This window comes from Diuraphis noxia, unplaced genomic scaffold (assembly GCF_037042655.1).
Source record: "Diuraphis noxia isolate RWA-SAM2 unplaced genomic scaffold, SU_Dnox_SAM2 contig0002, whole genome shotgun sequence".
Taxonomy (NCBI): domain Eukaryota; kingdom Metazoa; phylum Arthropoda; class Insecta; order Hemiptera; family Aphididae; genus Diuraphis; species Diuraphis noxia.
In genome coordinates, this window is record NW_028301712.1 from 69,714,633 (window position 1) to 69,738,313 (window position 23,681).

The window sequence follows — 23,681 nt, forward strand, 5'->3', positions numbered from 1 at the left end:
CGACAGTTTCGCCATCGTTTATTACATAAAATAAAATATATACCTATACAAATATAAGATACGTTAGGTAATGCGACTATTACATTATTCGAAATACTATGTTTATGAGATATTCGAATTAATATTCTGAATGATTTATTTCATATACTTTTTAAAAGCAATTTACCAAAGTCTGTTATTGGGATAAGCAAATAGGAAAACTTGTGATATACATCCTATTGATCGAAAAAAAGAAATGTTGCATATTTAATTTCAATATATATGCCTTTTAGTATTTAATTTTTTTATCATTACCTTCTAATGGTCATATTATCGTTATAGAAATACCATGCAAATGTATGTGTAAATAAATTGATATGTTGGACCTTGTAAATGTTGAAAATTATTTGACATGGAATATTATATCATTCAGCTGCATAAATTGTGAGACATTGGTATCTACAGTGGTTCAATCATTATAGTACTATTACTTGTTAGGTATCGAAGAGCAGTGTGATGTTGTTTTGAAATTATAGACGGAAAACCGACGAGATGAGAAATAAACTGTGGAAAATATCATTAAATCATCAGCTGTGCATTATACTACGCGGACGGAGAAAGCGTGGAATTCTTAAGTATTATTGTATAATTTGTCAAAATAATACTAGGTAGCTGCTGGCTCTATACTCATAATTTGTTTTGGATCCCAAACGACAAGACCATTGTCGCTGTCAGATTCCATGACGAATATTTGTCAAGAAAATATCCAGATAGATATGATATCCATCTCGATAAGCGCCATCACAATCGGTGATGATATGATGATGACGACATGACGTTTTCAAAGGCTGTGCGTGAATGATAGTTATATTACAGTCAAGGGGACAATAAATGTTCGTATAAGTGTCGATTTATAAATGTATTATTTCAAATTGTAATAACTACTACTATTATTATAGATGCTAAAATATTATGTTTGTGTCTCGTTATCCTATATTTTGTATTTGATATTTCGATTAATTATTTTTATCATGAATACAAATAATAAATGGTATCATTATCAGTGCAGTCAGTGGGTTTTAGGTGTTTAACCTCCCCCCCCCCCTCACTCAACCAATTGACATTTTCCTCTAATGTTTTTCTACCAAAATTGTAATAAGCTTAGTATAATTTATACCTACTAATCCCCCTTCTATAATCCAGGCTATGCTATCGCACTACCATTATTTTATCCGAAATATTTTTCAGAAAAAACTAAAAACTATGAAGCGTATGATAAATTTTGATTTTGTCATAACATATCTCTACAGTATAATGACACAAAATAAATAATCGTTATTTTGCTATACGATAATAAAGTTATGCAAAATGCGCATGCCAATTTAATTTCAACATTATATGCTTGCAATTAGTATTCATTTGAGTGTTTATCGGTACTCAGTATTATACTATCTGGGACCTCCGTTGGAAAACGACCGCAAACTGTGAAAATATAACTTATTGTCACTATTATGTTATTGTACTATAGTATAATAGCCCATAAATGGTTGCCACTTCACATCGATAATTTCGTTCTAAAATAATTTAGGCACGCGGGATGGTGTTTATGCAGGACACGTCGACTTCGCGTCCACGATGGAGATCGATGAGTTATTTTCAAAAAAGTCTACACCATTGGGACCATTTACGGTGTGTAGAAATGGTGGTGAAACCACTAAATAGTTATACATTTTACGTATTATACATGTAAATGTATGTAAACATAAAACGAAAACTTAGAACCCCCACTATTAAGGGCTGCCCGCGTGCCTGTCCACTGTTTGGGAGGCAGTGAACTTCTAATTTTTAAACCTAAAAACCCCCGGTACCACGCATTGACGTTTAAGTATAGGTAGCTTAATAGGAGTCGTTCTGAAGTGAATTGATGCAAAAGAGTTGGTGGTGGTCCTTCCAGGATTTCTCGGCTTTTTTAAAAGCGTAGAAAATCGGTAGCGTACGTGAAATTTTTTTATTTTATCGACAAAATAGTATTAAGAGTATTTAACAACAATACAGCATAGACATTAAATGTAACATAATGCGCTATAGTTTGTCATTTCAAGGAACATGATATTATAATTATGTTTGACATGTTATTTTTTGACAGAAATGAATCACCGTGATAATGTGTGGGATTAAAAGGGTGAAATAATTACGCCTTTTATATTTTACCCTTATAGCATCTTTTACGCAGCAACACAATAATGGAAAAAAAAAATACAGAGTTTTATTTTAATATCTTTACGTTAATGGAACTGAAATCATTTGTATACAAACAATATTTTAAAGGGAATTTCTAAACCGTTCTTTATTGTTCGAAAAACCAAACTATATATTTTATGAATAAATATCGACATCTCGATGGTAAATTTAATGTTACCTATGTACAACATTATTCAGACTAAGGGTAGTTCATTTTAAACTTTATGGTAATATCGAGTTAACCTATAGATTATGTTAAAATGTTCAAGTATCCTTGGATGATAAAATATTTTATATAAAATAAAATAAATACATAGAATTGAAATGCTTAACTTAATGGTGTTATACCTACTTTATAATATCTGTCCGTGGACAGTTATGTTGAATAATTTACTTACCATAAATATTAAATACGCTTTAGTAAAAATCAAATTATTTAATAAACTAAAACTTAATAATATATTAATTATTAAAATTGCAACTTATGCTAAAATATTGTGACGCCTAGAATCGCATATTATGTAATTCCAATAGATTAACACTCCCATAGTATTTAATTTTGTTTTACATACATAAGATTTTTATTATTTTTTTAACACTGACTATCAGATGTATTTTATAGTATTTAATTTTATTGAACACACGTATCTGTTGGACAAAAAAAAAAAGAAAATAAATTGTTTTCTTTATACCTTATTAACTGTAAGTGTTATAATACACAGAGTTTAAATAAGTTTGATAATTAAAAAACTACTCGTTCACGTTTTTATTTTAATGCATCAACATTAAAAAAGATAAAAAATAAATAATATTTGGTACTTTTCAAGAGTAGTAATGTTTTCATTTGGAAACAAATAAGTTTATACCTGTATTACTCTTTAAGTAGGTACTATAAAATATCTACGAATTTGAAAATATAAGTTATAATTTTTAAGTAGGTATACCAAAAAACTATAAAATTAAAAATATTTTTTAATATAGGACAAAAGGGGGTGAACATGCTTGGCGAATCACCTTGTATAATGTATGTGGGTGGACTTGTATTTTTTTGTTTTCTTGTGATTAACCCTGTTAACGCGATTTTGCTCACCGATAACACTATAGGTAATATACTATTGTTAAAAAATTCTTATATTTATATAATAATAGATAATAATAAAAGTATTGTCGCATAAAAGTTGAAATCTTTTTTTATGCGACGTTTTTGAACTATTTGATTTGAAATAAACACTTTATAAGCTAGTTTTTTCTACTCTAATAATACACAAAAAAATCATTGCTTGATATTGTTGATATTTTTATCATGGTGATTTATAATTTTTTACTATAAAATACCATGTAGTATTATAACACGTGTGAATTCTCAAGATAAAATTATCAGTTTTTCAAAATATTTTTAAATATGAATCTACATTTTATTATAAAAGTTAAATTGGAGTAGACAATTTCAGCAATAACACCTGCTGTTAAAGTTTGTTCATGCTCACGACGATTCTGGCGCTTACCTAGTTTTGTTGACTTATAGTATATGATAACGATTTCTTATTAAAATAAAATATGCATAATTATTATTTGACTTTATGTGGATTCGCTTATTTATATAAGAACATTAAACACATTACACATCAACCAAACATTACATATTCTCAGTATCTACTTACACACTAGTTATACTGTTGAATTCTAACAATCATGTATTATTTTGAAGTTCAAACCAGAATCATACAAATAAAGGGCCATAGTAAATGAATAATAAAGTAAAATTATTGGAATTATTAAATAATTTATCATGGGATTCTATGTTTTGTTCATTGTCATACCATAATATATTTTTATTTTTTGCTGATATTTAATCTTATTCGTATTTACTCATCAGGAATAATATTATAATTTTCATTAAAATGATATAATAAATACATAATTGACATTTAATATATACTATAATATAATGTATGATGCATTGTATATTTAAAAATGAAACATTTATGATTAAAAACTTGTATAAAATATTAAATAGCATAGTATGGGTTTATAAATAAAAATACAAGATAATATATATAAATACAAAATAGTAAAAACAAGAAATTAACAATTTATTTTTATTACAAAAACAAGTATATTTTTTCAACAGATGTCTGTTTTTAATTTAATTTATCTACTGTTTAACTCGAAGACTCTAATATATATATATATATATTATACAACATTTTCGTTTGCATTATGTCAATTTTTTGTAAATATCAGTAATATCAGCAAGTGACGTACTATTGTTTTACGCGTCTAAAAAAATCCATAGTTTGAATACTTGTTTTTATCCTATTTTATTATTTAAAAATTATTAATCAATACAACGTATATTTTTCAATTTATTCAAGTATCCATAATTGTATTTTTTGTTAAGTTTATGGTATATAGTTAAATATGTTTTTTTCGTTTACATAAAATATTTAATTGCACTCATTTACAACAATTGACCATTAAGTATGAATAATATATAGTATGTAACGCATTTTTAAACGACTAGGCAATAAATGTTTAGTTTTTAGCATTTATTCCATTATATTATTATTATGCTTAATTTTAAACAATCTATACAGCTATTCATGCCTCCAGCTCTCTTAAATTATTTAATTAATCAACTCGGATCCTATTTAAAATTTAAATGCGATGTGCACGTGTAGTGTATAATATGTTTCATATACGAAATATTATAATTGATAGGTTTATCGCTTATTGAACTGCAGCTAACCTATTTATACTTACACGGCCAATAAATTATCGAAACACGAAGATAACAATCAAAAATACTGTATTGTGTGTTTCACAGACGTGTTGATTTCATAACAATGGATTATAACGTATATACACAATATAGGTATATTATATGACTGTTATTTCCAGAGATCCAACACAGATAGAATTAAATCAAAAAGTTATTATGTTAATTAATTATAATATTATCATTATTATTATTATTTGTTTATTTGCATTTTAAATTTAGTTCAGTATGTTATTATACGATTTACATTAGTACAATATTATTATTTTTTATTTTACAATTTGAAATACACAATCTGGACAACATGTACAATAAGTATATATGATATTATAATAGTTGTATGACTATTTTGAATTAAGAAATCACCCATTATTGACACTTGGCTGGGAATTAACGTTGTCTAGGACTTAGTTGTTTTTTTATTTTTATTTATTTATTTTTTATTAATAACAAGTCACGACACCAGTTCCTTAATATAATATAAATTAAAAACTAAATACTAAAGAGAAACAAAAATCTTTTGAAATAGTTTGTGCACTTTAAAATGTAGAACACCACCACGATCCAATTATAACAATAATTAACAGCTATTATGTATCAAACGGATGTTGTTATTGAACGGATTCTTAGTTCGAGTAATTCGAGTAACGTAATTCACTTGAAGCATGTTGAATATTTATTAATTATTATATTATAAAACTTATACAAATTGCATTGTACGACTTGTAAGTTTTGACAAAAATTGTTACCTATTGTAATGAAATATATTATGAATGCTGTAACAATCGAATAAATAAAAACTAACAAAAACAAAGCAACATTTTACAAAACTTTAATGAATAACTACATTTTACATTTCAAAAGAAACAATAACGGTAATTATAATTAATAAAATATAAAAATACACCAATTTTTAGTTCTTCTGTATAACTATTTTGAAGTATGTGGGGGTTATTAATATATGTCTAAATGATAAGTTTAAATTTATAATTTGGATTATTATATAGTAAGATATTTCAGTTTATAAATTTTACATCTAACTTATTTTTATAACGGTGTAAATATCAAATAATAATATTATTATAATAAACAAATTTAATACATTCATTCAACTCCAAACAAATCAAATATAATAAAAATTCCCAATATATACACACAACGTACGGAAACTGACCATTGTTTCATATAAAAAAAAAAATATTTCGAACAAGCTCGAAAAACTAGGTCAATTAGGCACTAGTTATTCCGAACTGCTATTGATCGATCAATTTATGTGTTTAATCAGATTTTAATATCTAAGTAATTGGAGTTTTATTGAAGCGTTACAATATGAGAACATCGTATTTGAAAAGTATATCGTTCGTAAAAAAAAAAATAAGAAAATGGGGAAGCTAATGGGAAAAGTTTGACGGTCTGTAAACTTTTAATGTATGAGAGAAAAAAAATCTTCTTGCTCATATTTTATACATAAATATTTGTTATTTTAAATACAAGAGGTGAATTATAAAGTAATAAAATATACTCAGGTTGTAGTTTATTATACTTTTTTTTATACGCAAATTATCATTTTTTTTTTTTTTTTACTTAACTATGTTAGTAAAGCAGTTGCTTACCTATATTGTTTATTTTATATTTTAACCTTTACAGATACCTTTTCGAAAATTGTAAAAACAAATATTATGTAGAAACAATTAAAATTTTATAAATGAAAAAAAAGAGATGGGTACTTTTTAATAATACAAAAGTCGTAAATATAATAGCAAATAATTTAGACACGAAATATAATATAATATTAGCCATAAAAATTGTATACGTTTTAAGAACAAGCTATATAACACAATATATAAGGTAGGTAATATTTTAATATGTCTCATATAATTTGTATTGTGTTATTATCTTCTTTGTATACTGTTATCGACACAATATTAGGTGTATTATAATGAATAGTCGTATTGGTTGGGCGCCAGTTCACATTGAACACAATTTCAGTTTAAATAATAAAATGTTTATTTATTTTGACAAAAGCTAGAGTTTGTACATTTAATTAATACATTACTAATAAAGTTTATAATACAATATCAAATTATTAAAATATCTTCTTTAGACAGTATCTTATACGAAATATACTGTAACATAAATATAATATAAATACGTGGTTTAATTATACAATAAGAATCAGTCCCAATCATAATTAATAATTGAAGTACTTACCACAGAACAAAGTTTCTGTTCTGTGTACTTACTACCGTGTTGATATGATAACGCGGTCAGATTCTTATCCTTTTCCTTCGCCGCTCGATGGGCATGGATAATAGCATAATATGACGTTATCCCGGCAAGTTCACCTGGACCTGGTGAAATGGTTGTTCGACGGTATCAGACAGCAACAGCGCGTTTAAGTTCGACGGCGGCAATACTAATAAACCATGAGCAATTCGGTAGACGGCTACGGCGCGTTCGGATTCGACGGCGGCAGTACTGGGCACGAAAAGTAAACTAAGCGAACTAAGCGAACTAAGAACCTACCATTAGCCTTGGTCCGGCATAGTAGATACGAGCTCCACTAACCGACCCATTAAAACAGGTGGCAAAGCCAGTACCGTGCTAACCATCAGTGGCGCCCTAGGGCGATTAGATTTGGCGCCCCTAATCTCAAGTGGTCGTAAGAGAGGGGAGGGGGCATTAGACATTTTCTTAAAGCCCCCCAAAAATCGAAACCATTCAAAATGTTATTATTATCCGGTCACTTCACATTGAATTATTTATATTTATAATAATTAATAAATGAACAAGTAAAACAACTCAATTAATAAACAATGAATTTGGTTAGGAGGTAGTAAGAATAAATGTTTAAAAACATGAATAACAACAACCTTTTTTTTTATATTATAATATTGAATAACGATTTTATAAATAACTTTATACCAATGTTTTTTTTCTAGTTTTGAGTTTTGAGAATTTTTTAACAAGACTTGTCCAACTGATATTCTTGATAATTTCATTTTCAATACATATATTGATAATGCTGATGTTTTCTCATTTGATAATGATGACCGTAAATACTAAATAGTTTTTGACTGTCTTCAAAACAGAAAAGTACCTTTCTCCACTGGGTTTAGAACATGGCATACAAATAAATAATTTTAAAGCAATTTCAACATTAGGAAAAGTTGTGTTTAATGATAGATTATTATTAAGGTATTTTAACATCCCTTGCATGTTTTTGGTTTCGTTGAGAAAATGTATTATGTATTTTTTAAATTGAACGATTTCTTCAACCAATTATACTTCTAAATCATTAACATAATACTCCACAAGCCTTAGTGCTTTTTACGTAGTTCACTTGCTTCAATATTTTCCATATCAGAAAAAAAACGTTTACGTTTATTTGCATCAGCCATTTAAAAAAATAAAATGATGATCCACTTGAATATTATAATAAAATTACTCAATGTAAATAAACTATGTAAAAATTGTAATAAACTCTTAAGCCTTCGTAGTTTGTTGTACGTACAATTGTCACTTTCCGTCGTATGATAAAATACTAAATAGTGAATATTGAATAATATAAAAATATAGCGACATAACACTATGACAGTGCGAGACCGTTTACAATTTACCATCGTATTATTATAATTTTATTAATAAAAATATTTATATTAGTATATCAAGTTATTATCATGTCGATGATTCAATAACAATAAATTTTCCGAAAATGGTTAAAAATAGCTTGTTAATTACCCGTTCAATCACCCGCCCCCGCCGCCACCCAAAGGTCAACAAGCCAGTGTAGGCACACACACCAGTCCATAATCATAAATTACAATTATTTACAATACATTGTTCATAGATAAAATATTTTATCTTAAAATAGATAGTAGATATTTCAATTTTTGTGACCGTGGCGAATTTGGAGTATAAACTAATGGAAAAGTACCTACTTTTTTGCCGCTCTATAAAATATTGCTACTTTTGCCACCCTGGGGCACTTGCCCTAATTTCCTCTCCCCCTTTGCACGACTCTGGGCAAAGCTAAGCTTACTACTAACCAGACAGCCACTACTAATTTCGGATCTGGTGACGGAGTGTCTCTTGGTGTTGCTGCTGGGTCTCTAATATGAACATATTATGCACCACCACGTCTGGGGTACCGACGGGTGCAGGCAACAATGCCACATATTCTAATAGTAATCACTAATCATAGTACATGATTGTACCGACGGTCCATGAGCGCACTTAATTGTTGGCAATAGTCGACATCTCCAGCTACTTGCTGTGGAGTATCGGCTATAGTCAGAATTCTGTGTTCGTTACAATACACATAGGTGTTTAGAAATGTGAACTCGGTATAATTTACTTGCCATATTTTTCAACCTTTTATTTCAACCGACATAATATTGCGTTGTTATTATCTTAACTCTTATCAGATACTAATAAATATGTATAATAAATTCAGTAACAACATTTCACGAGACTCAGCCAATTTAACGAAACAAAAATGACTTATAAAATGTATAATATTTTTACATTTCTTTACATAGGTAGGTTAAAAATTATGGATTTTAAACCACATTGACCTCGTTTATTTAGACTTTTTTAATCTAGAATTACATGTAATAACTACTCCATGAAACTAAATTGTATAATAATAAATAATAAATAATGCCCTAAATTAGTGCCGTAACTGTGGTGATGAGGGGTAAAGGGGCTATTTTTTATAGTATACGCAATACGGCCCAGGGGCCATTAAAAAAAAAAATGTATTGACATTTTATGATAATAATATACCCTCATGATAATATGATATCTAATTAACATATGCTGTGTTAAATTTAAATTATAGAAGTCATATATTATATTAAATATATATATATATATCTCAGCTCCACACTGTATTACGGATAGTCTATTCTCTATGAAGTAACATGGATCATTTTTGGTGAATAACTAAGAAATTTCTCAAAAAAAAAAAATTTAAATCCACAACTCTATATAAGCATCTCCTGTGTATTTCTTAAAAATATATATATTAAATTATTCTAATTCAATACGTTCGCATTGTTGTTGTTTTAGAATAAATATGCTTTTCTAAAGACATAAGTATTTTTTTACACATAAAGGCAGAAAACTATATATTTTAAATGTATTCTAATGCGCACATTTCAAAGAAGTAATTTCAATGAAACTAAAAATAAATATATACAACATACATTTGAATAATATATTTTTTCCTCTGTTTAATCGCAATAGGTACACGGAGAGAGTGCATTAAAATCACGAGCAAAAATTATGTGTTTCATCTGCTTCTGTACTACGATACGCATTATATTATATTATATACGTGTATAATATCTTGTTCTCTTTAATTACGTTTATCTCGGCATTCCGCCACATTGTTTCTCACATTTGTCGTATCACTTGTATAAATAATGTCTCGCCTTGTACAAATAACACTTCGCACCCGCGAGAACCTCTTATTCTATCCCCACGCAGTTTATATATACAGAAAACTATCACGTTGCAGAACGTTCCATTGCCGTATCGTTATCCGGGAAATCACGTTTTTGATATTTAAATTACGGTTGATTTCTTTGAACTGTATCGTAACTGTCTGTGTGTCGATAAACGCAATGCGATATGCGACGGTACGAAAGTTATTATTACAAACATAAAAAAGAAACCTGGCTAGATGTATATAGTACAATAAGTAGTACAATCCATCAACGTACACTACGTACAATAAACAACTAACGTGTATCATACACAAGTACAGGTTGGTTTTTCTATAAAGTTTTTCATTTTGCTCAAACTCGTTATAGCCTTGAGTAAACGAGTAATGATAAAAATAAATCCGAACGATGCCGTTTTACATCATAAAAATATGATTTACTGCATAATATATTCTTATATGCCTACTGCGTTGTTATAGAAGACATAATATCGTGTATTGTGTACATGATAATATTATATAATATGTATTTATAGACCGATCCCATATGTGTATATGCGATATTTTCGTAAAATTAAATAAAATATTTTATCGTGTACAAATGGGCGAATGGAAAATAATGGCATCTGAACGAGTGCGACGATGACGAGTATATAATATGAGATTATTTCCAACATAAATACGGTTCGAATTTCCGGTTAACGCGTAGGAAGCGTACCCACTACGACGCACACACACACACGCATCTAGCACATAAGTTCTCGTATAACGTCAACGGTGGTCGATGGTGGGTCGAGTGGTAGTGGTTTGTTGTGCGGGATGGAATCCGAGCGTTAAGTCTACATACGATATAATGCATAGGTGTAACCAATCAGAAAATCTCACACGAAGGAACGTGGCCCATAAACGCATACGGCATACCCACAGTATAATGTATGGTATATTGTATAATATTGTATACGTATACATGGCCGCATAATATTTGTTCTACGTGCACCACGCACGCATATCTTCGACGTATACGAAACCCGGGGTGTACCCGTAACGAGTGTTATTATAATAATATTGGTACGTGAAATTCGATATAACTCCATAGGTCTTGCCACGCATTCGTTTTATCCCACCTCAGCCAAATTTATAAAAGATAAATAAATAAGGTAAGACTTGCGTTTCCGTCAAAATCAATATTTTACCCGGGTTAAAAGTTATTGCGGCAACACTGCATCGATGGATTACAAATTATTCTACTCATCAAAATGATGTATAATCACAGTTTATGTAACACTATAATAGATTAATAGCTCTGTATAGGACATACGCATTGCCAAAGACAGACAACAATAAATTTTAAGCCTTATTATTACATTTCTCATTATTATAATAAACGCTGAAATATTACTTCAATTATTCGTAAAAATACGATAAGTAGTGTTAGAAAAATTTCATATTTATTACTTGCATGATTATATTATAAATTTCCTTGCTCCTGCACTACATAAAATAAAATGACAAAATTATAACATCACCTTTTACAAAGTTAACAAGTATGAAATCGCTTAGCTGTACAGTTATAGGCGTCGAATGAACTTAGTCATTGAGTAGGCCACAGTGATGGATGAGTTAGATTTTAATACGACAAAAATTAACATACTAAAAAAAAAAAACATGAGTGGAAACAGTTTATGTGCCTATATTACCAAGCACATATTATATATTATTAAGTATTATTTATAGTATTTTGTTATACGGTGGTCGGTGATTCTCATAAAATGATAATCTTAGATTGCTGATGACGTATTTAGGGGGCAGGGGAGCCATGGCCCCGGGCGGCAAGAAGAAGAAATTTTTTGATTTTTAGTTCTATGCTATGCTTTAAATTTTTATTAGTTCAAAAGTTAGTAGAGACTATGAGACTATGTGACTACTGAGTACCACGATATTATGGTTTGCCGACGAACTATGCGTTTGTCCCTATCACAATTCACAGGACTATTGAAAGTGCTTGACAAGCTTGAAACAGCTGTTTAACTAACACTGCCAGACCGCTCTATCGGGATTATAATATATGTATATAGCGATTAAAGATAGTATACTATATACTCAGTATATAGTTTATAGTAACTATATATACTATCTTTAATCGCGATATCTATGATTATAATATCAAAGATACCTATCAATTTTGTTTATGATTAAATTAAAAATATGTACTTTTCTTATCAATTTTTTAATAACTTATTATTGACAGTTAATTAATTATTTTTTTGATTCATGGAATGTCATTTAGAGTCTATCATTTTGGTTCACATCAAATTTTAAAAATTAATACATTTTTAGTTATCATAGATTGATTAAATTTGAAATTAAATAAACGAGTAATAGCATATGAACAAGTTAGGAAAAATGTTCGTTCTTCTTTAATATCACTAAATTATCAATAATTGAAATTTATGAAAAAGCTGAAATGATTGACATTTTGGGATGTTGTGTTTGGTTCTTGCAGCTTCTGTTTGTTTGCATTCGACGAGTATATGTTTGATAGTCAAGTGAACTCCGCATGTTGCGCACCTGGGTTGTTCTTCTCTGCTCATTAGGTAACCGCGCGTGTGTGTAGTGAGTATGTCCTATTCTTAGACGTGTTAATAATACTTTTTCTTTTCTGATTATTTTTCTAAAACCTATACGATTGAATTGTATTATGAAGGGAAATACGGGGTGGTAAAAATTATTTTGACCCTGGGTGCCAAATCTCTAAATACATCTCTGGGTTAACATGTGTTTTCGTGATCACAACTTATTCTTAGAGTCATTCCATCCCACGATGTGACATTCATAATGATACATTTATAACATTATCGTTCTGAATTTATCGTAAACATGATGATGGAAATATTCGTCGTCGCCGTAAAATAAAATCCACTCATTTCACTCACCAAAAATAAAAACGCCTGTCCAGCGGGGGATAGAACCGTCGATCGCGGACCTATTCCCGTTGCTGCAGCTACATCGCTGGTAAGCCGTTCATGTCAGTGTTTGGAGAGAAGGGGAAGGAAGAGGGGTGAACGAGAGGTTCACTAAGCGGACGTGGACGAATTGAAGCGGCAACGGCACTGTTAGCCGAAACGAGTTATAGTCGGATCGCGAGGTTAGGCAGTTATACACATTACGCACAATTATACATATATATATATATACGCACAGGGGATTTTACAATCACCGTGTAGGTAGGTATATATACACACGAAGGATGGGCGGTGAATAGATAAATTACGGGTAGGCAGCGGACGGTGTACTGACTGTGAGAGGACCGGCTAAGAAGAGAAGTCCGGGCGGCAGCGGGGACGACGGCTGCGGCCGAGTTTCCGACGCGGAGAAATCGTTAAGGGCCTCTTTGTGCTTAAACGTGTATGAGTGTGTGTGTGTGTGTGCGCGCACGCGATATAATGGAACTCGGAGCTACGAGATTCACGTCATCGTCACGTGAAAGCTCGTCCCGGTGGACATAGTCGTCGCCATGACTATTTATTTTTTTATTTTTTAATAAAAACCAATTTATCTCGCACGTACACCTCTAAATTTGTTATAAACGTGAAGCTATGGCTTTTTAGCGTGAAAATGAGTTTGAATTTTTTTATTAGGGTGGCAAGGAATTCCGCGCCACTAAGAGATTCCGCGAAATATTCGCCAAGAGAAATTTAATCGAATTTTAGTGGATTGGAGTGGCTTAATTTTTTTAATTTCACTCTTTCTTTGTGTGAATGACAAATCATTTCGGATGACTACATCATCCCTCTCTCGAACTATTCTCCATGCTTTAAATATTGTCATAATTTATTATATAACATAGCATGACGAACCATAATATAATGTAATATACGTTAAAAATACATTTACTTTGAAGTTTTTATTGAACATCTTTTTTAAATTTAAAAGATTTAATTTGCTGCATATGATTGATCGGTTAAAGATAGCACATAACAATGACTCCAAAAAAGTCCCAAAATATAATCCAATTTATCATAAATTCTTATAAAACATAACATTCCAATATTAGGTATAACAACTAAATGCTCATAAACGGTAATTTTTTTTGTCCTTGACAAATATTTGAAAGGATGATTTATTCTCAATTATTTTAAACTATATTTGATCTCAACCTTTGTATTTACTAAATGTTTATAATATTATGTCGAACGGTTATGGATCTATCAAAGCTAAACAATAACAATGCATATTATAATAATAACGACCATTGAAAGTCGTTCACAAGGTTCACAAGTTTTATGAACTTGCGCACTACGCAATATCATATTATTATCAAATTAACCACGAATTGATTCAAAGGAAGAGAATATTATTATCAACTCTACCGGGAACACGCCGCTGTTTAATATTTGTACGAAAGGCCACTAAATTTTAGTGCTTTAGTTTTAGTTTGGTACTACAATTGTGCGCACACAAAGACATGGCTATAATATGAGGTTAAACAAACTTCGTACCGAGAACCAAATTTCTGACGTTTATAATTCTCAATTAAATATTCACCTGCGCCCGTTCAACGCATATAATGGTTGATAATTCCTGACAGTCATAGTTATTATTACACGCATAGCGAACTTGACCTACATAAAGTGATAACGAATTATACTGTATCAATCGCGTACAACCACTTCGACTAAACACCGTTTACACATAACATAATATTATTGTCACACAATGACACAATGTAACAGCTAACGTGCATAGTTATTTAATAGATATACATTTTATTGCATCGATAAATATAACCATATTCAAACCAAGCTGCATATTATATTATACAATTTTATCACATTGATTTCTTTAAAGTTGTATCTGAAGTATAGGTAAATCGCGATTATTGTATTATTACGTATGTTACAGGTGGATTAATCAGCAAGTATACTTATATAATAAATTGATTACTTTTTAGTAAGTTTAATGTTACCCACTGTTACTGTCGAGAACAACTAAGCAACAACTACAATGCCTGTTCTAAGTAGGAATTAATATTATTTCGTATCCAATCAATTTTTACAATGCTTAATAAATGTATGAAATTTTTCAAACATTTCTAAGAATATAAATATTGTTTTGGCACTATGGTTAATGGTGCTGATTTTTGTTTTAGGTAATATGATAATAATGTAATAATGTACAATGTTTTTTTTTTTTTTTTTTTTACCAAAACAAAATGATGAATTACTCTGTTTATACTTATTAAAAATTATCGTTTCGGAAGAAAAAAATAGAAAATTGTGACAAAGTGGAATCCCATTTATTCATAATATTTTGTACCTATTCACGTGTACACAATATAAATTATTAAACAAAAAATGCGATTTGAATCAAAGAATTAGAGTTTTATGCTATTTGTTTTATAATTATTGTTATTTACAGTAAACATATTTTTTGCAATGGTTTATTTTTTACAATTTAACTGTGGTAACCGATTTGTTTACTTTTAGACCGATAATGACAATAGGTTTTAGATTCGAACTTATTATTTATTTTTCTTTCGATACAATATATTATAGTTCTTTTTAACATAGTTTAGTTTAATTGCATTTTATTCAATATTATCGATATATTTCTTTAGCATATTATTAAATGTAGCATACAAAAGAACACTTCATCCATGATTTATTTTCGTCGGAGAATCGTAAACAACTATTAGTTGCCTTTTATAATTTTAAATAAGTTCAATCAATTAATCACTATAATATACTATATAAAACAAAACAGATGTATTTTCATATTATTAAGATGCATATTATTTTTTATCAAGACTAGATACGTATTAAATAGATTTAAGTGAACTATAATTTGTAAGGTTACAACGTTTTAATTATTGTGTATATTATAATATACGTATATACATAGGTACCTAAATATATATATATATTTTTTTTTTGCTTGCTGGTCATTAAACTATATAGCCTGCAAATGTATTATACCCCTATCGTAGGGCATTCGAAATAAAAACCCACTGAATTGCTTTTCGGGTACGGCACCGCTGCCACTTTATACGTATATTGTGTTGGCATATGATGGCCAAAAAGTGAACCTCTGCCGTGTCTGCAATGATGAATGATGGTGAAGAGTTATTTAAATAAGCCCCGGTCCGCACTTAATCACTGCCGACGCGGCATTCGCAAAAACGACATGCGTGTGGATGAGGGGCGAAATTGGTAGGAGAGTATAGAGGGAGAGCAGCAAAAGAGATAAAGTTAGAGAGAAAGAGAGAGATAGGAGAGAGAGAGAGAGAGTGAGAGAAAAAGGTAAATAACCTGATGAAAAAGGGACCGGACACGGGGGCCTTGAATTAATTTCCGGAATACACTCTCGTGCTGCGCTTACATACTGCGGGGAATGTGAAAAAATAAAACATACAATTCTTTGTTATTAACAAAAACACACACACACACGCACACTACCAAACAAGCACATTTATATATTATGTATGTGTGTGTTTATAATTCGTGTTTTTCTTTTTTTCTCTCTGTCCGACGTGTGTTTCTGCCCGTTACCACCATTGTGACCACTAACCGCAAGATTTATCAGGTTGTGTCAAAAGGTACACGATATATATATAATATAATATACGAGAGAGTGATAAAGAGAGAAATAGAGACCGAAAAGAAAGCGATTCTATATAACATTACAAATATATTCAAGGAACTCAGTACGTTAATAATTGGGCTTGAAATCAAAAAGAAAAAAACCCGTAGAGTTAGAAATAACACACTCACGTTTTAACAGAACGGAATTGTAGTTATAGTTAGTATAGGTTTCGAGAAAAAACCGTATCACGTAGAATGATTTTGAAATAAGTTTTTTTTTATGTATATGAACATTTAAACTCCCCAAGTGTTTAAACGTTTCGTAATATTCCACACGTTACTCAAGATCAAAGCTGACAACACTAATCGCATAATTGCATACTAAAAGATAAATAGTATTTATAACTATGCATAATCCGTTAAAACGAGTTATTGAATGAAGATCCAAAGATAATTTAATATTTTTATTTTATTTATAACCAGTTATTCACAATGAGACATTTCCAATTCGGGCAAGAGGAGGGTATATTAAAAAAAGGTGAATAAATGTTTCATAAAAAAAAATTTCTCTTAAACAAAATTAGGTATATTAGCAGACTTCACCTGAGTTAAAACTAATACATACTTCTATCGTTATTCATTTTGCTTCAATTGAAGTATAAGATATAAACATATTTACAATGAGTAATTTCATGTTTTCTACTTCTTGTGTCTGGATATATTTTTGATTTAAACACGAAAAACTGGACACAGATTCAACGTATGCTTAAGAGGACGCGATTCTCGTATGTGTTGTCTCCGTCTTACAAGTGCGTAACATACCAAATGTACGCTCAGCAGATCGCGTTTAACTCCGTTAGTTAGAAAATTAGAGTGGATTGACATCTCTTATAAAAATTTAGAGGTAAAAGGTCAATCCATTCTAATTTTTAAACTAACGGAGCTAAACGTGACTGCTGAGCGTAAAATTTGGTATGTTACGCACTTGTAAGACGGAGATATATAACATTATGTGAGTATCTATTATGTAGCTCTTAAGTGCTGACGTAAATCAAATATTATTGAGATTAGTATTCAATTTTATATATTTACATAAAATGTATGTCCAGAATTAAGAAAGTGAATCATAATAGTAATTATTGTGTTCATAAATATTTAATTTAACAGTTTGTATATATCATATTTCTACGAATTATAATAGTAATATATTAAGAAACTGATGGAAATTATAATCAAAAAAATTCGATTCCGTAAGCCAATTATAAATTTATGTATGAGCCACAAAAAAGACAATATGGGTTGATAAGCTATAAACCTTTCAAAGTTTTGAAGAATTTATTAATGTTAATAATTTTATTAATACTGAACCAGTAATTTTTGAATCTATAAAGGGACAAACTCGAGTTGGGTCCCAGATTTCAAAAACAGCACGAGTTGGGTCCCAGTATACTTTATAGAGTACATTAGTTGGGTCCCGGTATATTTTATGCAAAGGTGGGCAAGTTAATGAAAATAATTGAATAAAATTAATTAAAATTAAAGTTAAGATATAAAATAAACTTAACTCGGTAAACAATTTTATTAATTTTTTTTCCAAGTCATAATATTCATAAGTCATAAATTAAATCATGAGTATTTTGGTTTGTATAAACATTTACCAAGTTAAACTTTACTGTTGTAAACATAAAACTTAAAATTATTATTATAGTACATACTACATTATTACTATTTACTAGAAAGTTATAGGCCACATCTATACATCGTGTTATACGTCGATATGTTGTTTAAATAATATACAATATATTCAGTGCCAGTGGAAGGCGTGTGCGACCGGCACTGACAATATTACCGCGGACCCAATTCGAGTATTATCAAATATTACCGCGGACCCAATTCGAGTATTATCAAATATTACCGCGGACCCAATTCGAGTATTATCAAATAATACCGCGGACCCAACTCGTGTTTTTTTTTAAGGGATCAAATATCTCGGGACCCAACTCTCGTTTTCCCCTATAAAGGACAAACAAAGAAACCTTCATTTTTATGCATATTATATAGAAGTTAAAAATTCAAAAAGATTGGGGTGAATACTTAAAACTCCTAGGTATACGTCACTGATCACGTATGCTTTGAAACAAACTAATCAGTAGAGCATGAACTTTTATGAACTAAAAAGTTTCAAAATATATGACGTATAATATGCTAAAATGCTAAAAATATGCAAGAAAAATATTTTAATTCAGCAATATGGTAAAAATCACAATTTAATACTTTATGAATATATGACTAAAAAATAATGTTATATAACTTATATTATGACTATTTTTGTCCACTGAATAAACAAAACATTTTTAATTTAAAATTTAATATTATTTTATACATTTTTCTTAAATTCTTGCTTCATTATGCAATAGGTACATTAAATTGCATTAATATGCAAAAAAATAATCAACATTAGCTTCAAAAATTTATAAGAATTTGTAAAGATTCCGAACAAAAATTCCAAAAATATAAAGAGGAAAAAATTTGCAAATTCCATGAGAATCCATGGTCATCAACTGATCAGATATTACATGAATAAAATAAAATACGATTAATATGACTAATATACTTTAAATCATAATTGAAACGATTTATGCAATTAGGAAGGGACAGACATATATTAAATACATAATTTATTTGTCTGACACTTAAATATACAAAATAAGTACTTTCAGGGTGGATGCGTCTCACGTTAGAGACCAATAATACTAAAACGTGGATTGTTTATGAATGACTTTTTGCGTAGACTACTACGGAAGTCAACCTCCGTCAATAAACATACTATATAGACGAGACGGGCCCATCGTGCAGACCACGTGAATGATTTCAGGATACAGACGAGTACTTGATAAATTGTCATTACGCCCGAACCTGATAATGTTAAATTAATTTATTGATCTCTATTCACTGAACATTTATAAAACTGACCAAGTAACGGTATCTGAAGTCCGGTACGATAACTCAGTTATACAATTAAAAGTCACTAGAATTGTTTTATAAATAGTCATTTGGAATTTAACCAGCGTTCAATGTTTAAATACAATTACAGTGTAACCATTTATAAATAAACGTTCATGAATACGGTGAATATAATTCTAATACGATTAATTTATTTAATACCTACAAAAATAGATACCTACATTGATAATAATGTTTAAAAATTTAGTTTCTTTTAAAAATTCAAGTTACTTAAACAATTTAAATTACTTTTATTTTTGAAATAGATTTAGTTTCACCAATTTTTTCTTAGTTTATTATATTATGTAATTTATTATTATACTTAACAATCAATACGTAAAATTAAAATAATCCAGTTCGTCTATAGCCAAAAAATTTTATTTATTTTTCTTGCACATTATAAGATTTTTGTCTTCAATCAGATTTCAATAGAATTACACACTCACAATAATTATTATGGTGACACGGCGCCTTGGATAGGCTATTTAGCTACACCACCGTCGTGGGAGCCATGTTTCTGACATATTATATTAATTATTTTAGGTAATGAATTGTTAAAACTTAATGTGATTTGCCAGTAAGAAAGACTAATATAAACCTTTTGACTATTTCTATCCAAACTAGGTGTTTAAGCTGAATAAATTAATTTTTTAATACAAAATAATTTGCCAGTTTCCGCGATTTTACGTTTTTATTAGGTACATAATTTGTTGAAATTAAATTTCTTTTTAACATGGGTAAAAAATAATCCATAACTGCAATGTATTTTTATATATTAATTATAACAATAAAATTGATGAGTTATCATGTTTTTAATTTTCAACGTTTCTATTACAAAGAAACAATTTAATACAAATGTAGCTCAATAAGAACCAAAATACTTTCGAAATAACTTCATGACGAGAAAATTCAAATATTGAGGTACTTGGTAAAATACTAAAATTTCAATTCTTTTCCAATATTTCTCTCTGAGTGACAATAAAAAACAAAATCGATATGGTCGAAAATTGGTATATGTGCGCAAAAATGCCTTCCTTACCACGATATTTTCGTTAGTATCGTATGGTAGAATTTTTGAATTCTGATATTTAAAATTGATTTACTTCAATTCTGTCATATACCACTGTCGATAATGAAAATTATAGAGAGTCTCTATTCCAAAACGGATTATGATGACGGATGACATAAAAAAAAAAATGCATTGTTTAACCAATACGATCCACTCGGAAACTATACATTCATATAATTCAACACATATCGTCGTAATATATTTAGAAATGAAATATCTCAGACTCGTTATAACACTAATATGATAATTGCACACGATTGCACATGCGTTGTGTACCTACACACCAATGCGTCTTTTAATTTTTTTTTTCATTTATAATATGGTGTATCCAGCTTATCCTCGGTAACTCGAATACACATAGCCTACGATATACCAGCCTCATATATCATTATAACATACCTACGCGTATGTATCGAGTACTCCATGTTATTATAATATAATATATTGTACATACAGTGCAGTACGTATGCGATATTACGATTCCGGTAACAATATAAAATATATAATTCGATCGGAACGTTGGATAAAATGGCTGCCATTGGATAAAGCCAACAGACCAATCTACTCATTATTGTGTTATTATCAATGTATACTGATGCAAGTCGGGTGGTGTGCTGAACAGAAACATATGTTTATGATGACCGTGTATATATTAATGTATTTATGTAGTATATAAAAAATACACAATCGTCTCTAGTTATTACGATTTATTTATCTTATCGCGATGCGGCGATCAGTATTAATAATTATACACGCGTATTATTGATTTATAACAATACAAACAACACAGTGATTTGTGAATTTTAAATCAGCTTAACAGTTTTAGTCGACGTTAAATGACAAACTTTAAAAAAATAATAATAAATCATCGCTGTTCCAATTTTTTTTTTTTATTTAAAAACGTTAATATCATTTATTCATTTATAGAATTTCAAAATAAATTTTACCCAGTTCGCTTGTTTAAGTTCTGATGAGTTCTAACCATGTGTTTGAATATTAAATTTATAAAATATTATGTATTATGTAGATACTTTAATATTTGTATATTTTCATTATTTCATAACTATTTTACAGTGCAAAAAATAACAAATAAGATTTCCAAAATTATCTGAGTACTTCATAGTCTACTGCATTTAAAAAAAGTTATTAAATGTATCGTGACTCACAATTTTTTTTTATATTCAAATTTAAAGTTTGAAAAATCTCTGAAACTATTATCATAAATTGAACAGTGTCCAAAATAGTTTTAACTTTACAAGACCACAACTATATAGTTCTCGAAAACTCCTCATAAATTATTCTTATATTATCCGTAGATATCTTTGCATACAATATTATTATTATTTATTCATTTAAATGGAAGTATTTCACACCACATAAAATTTGATATACTTTTCCTTTTACTGAGTCACGTGAAAACTGAAAAGGCATATAATCTCTAATGTATACAATGAATAGAAAGTTATCAGTAATATAGTGTTTATATGTATGTTATATATTTGGTTTTTGAATGATATAAACATATCATAAATGTTTGAAATGTTTTTTCTCCATGGACTTATCTCATTTTCATAGCCATCAAATTCAATCGATTGCAATAGTATTTCATTTTTCCACGTGAAGAGAATCATTCCTCAAATCAAACCAATTCAAATCTGTGGCTATTGACGATACCCAATATGCATATAATAATATAATACATTTATTATCGTACCACAAGCGAAGATCAAAAAAGAGAAATGGCGATTGCCATTTACCGCACGGCCATTCACTGTATCTGTTGCTTTTTAAATAGATCTTCCCCCGCGATGATGGTAAGATTCGATAGCATAATACCCACCTCGTCCAATGATTGCGAATATTGACGATATGTTTTAAAGCTAACCAACTATTGTCCGCGTGGGTGGCAACTTTTATTTTTATTTTCACAAACTTAATTTCTGGACTAGATATAAAGCAAGAGTATATACGTTTCTTTTATTTATCTCAACACGTTCATCTCTTTCCCCATATACCTACTTCCCACACAAACATATATATACTCATATATATATAGTATATACGCTAGCTAACATACACACGTTCACATGTACACACATATCGGAGCCCGTCAGGCACAATAGATGAGCTTTTTGAATTGAAAAAGAGACGAGAACAGATAGACCATCTTTCGTATTGGTCTTATACCGGCGTATTTTGTCTGGTATTTTATTCGCTTCATAAGCCACCCCGTACATAACATTATATATATATATAAGGTTATTGTGAAGTCACTATATTATATATTACATGTATTGAATTGTATGTATACGTATATAAATATTTATATATATATGAAGTTTTGATCTAAGAAAAACGTAGTATATATGTATGCATAGGAAAAGACTACAGATGACGGTTAGATAATATATATTTATTATTGAAGATGGTTTTTTATGAATATCATTATTAATAGAATTTTCGTATTTACCTTGGAAATATATATTGGGTCATACATAATGTATTAAGAAGTAAAAAATGAATGAAACTACATCCACGATTATAATGATCAGCTCACTACCAATGATCATCATTCTGTTC

The 23,681-nt window shown here is 29.4% G+C and overlaps 1 protein-coding gene across 2 annotated transcripts in view; it reads right to left on the reverse strand.

The window, feature by feature from the left end:
- Fife (regulating synaptic membrane exocytosis protein fife) overlaps nucleotides 1-23,681 on the reverse strand; it is a 212,593-nt gene that overhangs the window by 68,326 nt on the left and 120,586 nt on the right. The gene's annotated exons all lie outside the window — the stretch shown is intronic.